A 4,516-nucleotide genomic window follows, 5' to 3' on the forward strand; every position below is an offset into this window, starting at 1 on the left:
TACAGCTGCTGCCTCCAACACTGTCCTGTCCGCTTCGACTCTAATCATTCAGAAACATAAATTCTCTCAGGCTGGAAACCTGCCGATTCAGTCCCAGCTGACTGTAGGCGGCTGCTGCTCAGAGTGTGTGTGTGTGTGTTTGTGTGTGTGTGTGTTTGTGTGTGTGTGTGTTAATGTATGGGAGAAAGTGTGAAAGTGAAGTATACATTTCCTCCCTCTGTGTGTTTACCAAATGTTAGAGCTTGATTATGGGGGTGTGTTTTTCCCTTCTTCTGCCTCTGTTTGGGTTTGTTGTTGTTGTTGTTTTCCCAGCCGTTGTTGTCGAGCTCATAATTAACGGCTGCATAATTTCACCCGGTTCAGAAATCTTTAATTGATAAAAGAAAAACAGCCAGCCATCTCCTCAGGCCTTAGGGCTTTAACTTCTAATCTGTTTGGTGTTCTGAGGAAAGCAAGATCGAGAAAAACTAAAACGTAAAAAAGAAAAAAAAAGAAAAGAAAAAAGCACAAAGTCAGAGGTCTCTCACGTGTTAATTAAGCCTTTGAAAGTACATTCAAAGAACTTACAGATAACTCAGTTTTTGATATTGATTACAGACAAAGTCACAGCTGTAAGAAGATTTCAAAAGACTTTAAAAGTTAATCATTTTATCTAAAATCTTTGAATTTTGAGTGAGCAACTCCTATTTTGTTACCTAATATCTTTTGTTCAATCCATCAGGTAGTTTGTGAAATATTTTGCTAACATGACAGACACAAACACACACAGTTATTAGATAACCTGAGGGTCATATTTTAAAAATAGTTTAGTTGTCCATCAACTCGTTCTGAAGCACAGAAAGCACTTCTCTATTCAGAACAACAAAAACAAAGTATTTATTGACCTGAAACTCAACACTTCAGTCTGGACTCTCACTCTCCTTTTCCTTTTGATTCCATCTGACTGATGTGATAAAAACAATAAAGGCAATCAGCAGTGAAACTCTAGCCTGTCAGACTCCATGTCTGTATATATATAAAACTGTTACAGCTGCTTGTGTTTGTGTCTGGATGTGTGCAGTTCAGCTATATGCTGGGGGGACTTGGACATGTCCACATGAGCGCTTTGTCAAAACATTTCTACAACTTTAAAGAGATAGAGATGTTTTCAAGTTGGGTTTTGTTTAAAGGTTATGAACAACAAGTATCTTACCTGTTGCACATATTAGAAATATGAGGTTTTGTCTGTCCCTCAGACGGTGTCACTTCCACAGAAAGTTTGAGTGAAGTAAAAGTTGTGACGATTTTGTTTTGTACATTTAAAAGGACGTGCAAACTTACTGTTAAATGTTAGTAAATGTTGTTGTCTGTGGCTGATCTGGGGGATTCCAGTGCTCTGTTCTTGTTTGCAATTGTTTGAGGGGATTAAAAAAGGTGACACTGGCAGAAGTGAACGACGCTGCTGTCTCTGTCCAAACTGCTGATTTGGTCGTTAAAGAAGTTCTTAAAAAATGTTTGAGCGTAGTTCCTCTTCAACGTTTCTGGTAAAACAGGAAGCTTGTTCTCAAAAAGCCAATTTGGTTACAAACCCTGCGCAGTAAAGCATCTGCTCAGCTGATGATGTATCAAACAATGTAGCCTAAGCTACTGATGAAGCATGGAGCGCAGCCAYGTGGAAATTCTGCTAAAAGACTTTCTGTCACCTCTGCAGATCTGCTGAGGAATCAGGTTGGGATTAAATTGAGGATAAAAGCAAAAGTTTCATTTGTTTTTTTTTTTTCCTTTTCCAGCATTTTCTTCTAGTCATCAAGTGTGAGATATTATTTTAGCCATATGTACAGTAACTTCTGATTTTTTTAAAACTGAAACCCAGCTAAAAATCTTTAAGATTTTTGTGGATGTTTTTCTTAAATATGTGAATGTTCAGACTATCGTTTTATATTTTGGTATTAACTATGTCTGCATATTATTATTATTATTTTAACAATTCACATATTAATAGTTTTTGCTTAATCACAAACTTCAGCTTTCTTTTAGTTTTTAGAACATTCATATTGGTTTTATTTAATTATATATAACAATCCAGGAAATACATTGAGTCTCTGCAATTTATTCAAAAACATTGTTCNTAGTTTTTAGAACATTCATATTGGTTTTATTTAATTATATATAACAATCCAGGAAATACATTGAGTCTCTGCAATTTATTCAAAAACATTGTTCTGTTTGAAATCTGCTTAAAAAACCCTGAATTTTGTCTTTCTTGAGCTACTTTTAGCTTTTGCTATGCTATTTGGAGCGAATGATTTGTTGCTTTTAACTAACATTTAAGGTTCTGTTTTTATTTTTGCTTGTTTTAGCTTATAGCTAGCATTTTTCTACTTCTAGCTATGTTTTTATTTTAGTCATTATTTGGCTACTTTTTGATTTTTTAATCAGCATTTTAAAACATTTATCTTTCAGCTACATTTAGCTTTTGCTTTAGCTTTTTTTTTACTCTTCCCTTTGCTTTATTGACTCAGTTTTAGCCTCATAAGCATATTTCTGCATTACCCCTCAAATTTCACCCAGCGTTTTCGCAAACAATGTCATTTTTCTGGTTTGAATCTCAAACTACCAGCAAACAGGAAGTAAAAATAAAATCCACTTTTGTGTACTTTCTTATAAAATGTATGTTTTCTCACAAACAAAACCAAGAGTCTTTCGTCTACCAGGCTGTTGYGTAATTCCAAGACAATGGGTTCTTCATGTAGCTACAGTATAAATATTCATCGCAGAGTAAAATTAGAAGCTTGCTCTTTATGAGTGAGTGTGCATTTATGTGTGTAACCTTCTTGTTGGAGTCAGAGCTCCTTTTGAGATGACACTGTTTGTGTGTGTGTGTGAATTCAGAAAGCTCCCGTTGGGATGAATTATTTAGCTGTGAGTCTCCTTTGCTTATCCACGCACGACTGGCTGCAGGCGTGTACCGTTCTGCTCGCAGTGACGGAAGAGAGCGGGCTAATTCACCATCCACCCGTCTGCAGCACGACCCCACCCAAATGTTGCCTYACATGTGTCCTCTGCAGAAGATCCTCCATCTTCTTGTGGACAAAGTAAAAAAAAAAAGCTTTGATGTAAAGGCCAACAGGGAAAAGAGGAAAAGATAAAAGACTTAACAAAAGTTCATTTGTGTAGAATTTTTTAATCGTTATTTTTAAGAAGGAAAAAAAAGCGTCATAATTGATTAAAAAGCGAGTTCCTACAGATTGAAAGRCCATGACCAGTCATTTCCACTGACCAGGAGCTGGCTTCTAACAGCTGGAGTCAACAGTGACAAATCGTGTAAAATATTCATCCATGTGGCCGGCTTAATAATGCATTATCGCTGACTTTACCACCCAGAGCTCTGCAGCCCTCTGCRTTGCTTTGACTGCCACTTGGAGCACCCTGGTTCAAAGATCCACAGCTTTGTGACACATCAAAGTTACACCATCTCAAATTCAGATTAGTTCACAGCAGCTTTCTACAAGCAGACAGTTTCTGGAACCTCAAAACGCCCGAGGATGAAACTTTAGCTSTCCTTCAAGGAATGTGGTCAGCCGCCCTGCAAGAACCATTAGCGCTCAGAGAGTAGATAAGGATGACTGCCGGCTACTACCACACAACACCACAATCATTTTGTGTTTGCTGAGGTTGATTAGCCGATCTGTAGAAAGTAGATCCTGTGGTTTTCTGAAAATCCACCTATTGGTTCACAAGATATTTTCTAAAAAAAACAAACACAACTATTTCTGTTGCTGCATTCTTAGTTTGAGGAGCAGCTCTGTTATTTGGAGGAGAGCTTTTCCAGTTTCCTGYACGAGTTCTTGTCCAATCCCACATTTTTCACCGTGGTTCCTCCTTCAGTGTGACACKGTGAGGCTGCAGACTGAGTCAGACTGGTTACTGCGTTCATCTCGGCTCTATGGATTTGGCTGCATCTCCAAATTTAGCCTCCCTCCTATAATCCGTGCTGCTGAGAACATATATAGATTCTCACGCTCTGTCACTATCTCAGTGGCTCCCATGTCCTCTGGTGTCATCTGCACCTCTCGCGTTCTCCTCTCGAACACACACACACACACACACACACATACACAGATAATTCTGACTGTGTCTTTATGAACATAAAGTTCCTGTGTGTGTTAAAGCTAACAGACACATTCAAACTCACAGGTGACTTTTAAGGAGAGAAATACTGTCAGGATAAATGTTATGTTATTACACCACACTGGAGCTTGGATTCTATGTTATCGTTTAAGGTGTTTCAAGTGTTTAATGCTGAAGCAACAGTTTTAAAATAAATCCAAGGAAGACTTTTTCATGACAGAGTAGAATGATCCTGCACGAGTCTGCTAGATTGCAAATATTTGAACATCAGAAGCAGAGCTTTAAAATAACAAAGTACAAATACTTTGTTACTGTACATAGGTAGAATTTTTGGGTATAATTGAGTAATTATTTTTCAGCCTACTTTTTACTTCTACTTCTTACATTTTCACACAATTATCTGTAC

Source organism: Austrofundulus limnaeus, unplaced genomic scaffold, assembly GCF_001266775.1.
Source record: "Austrofundulus limnaeus strain Quisiro unplaced genomic scaffold, Austrofundulus_limnaeus-1.0 Scaffold1, whole genome shotgun sequence".
Taxonomy (NCBI): domain Eukaryota; kingdom Metazoa; phylum Chordata; class Actinopteri; order Cyprinodontiformes; family Rivulidae; genus Austrofundulus; species Austrofundulus limnaeus.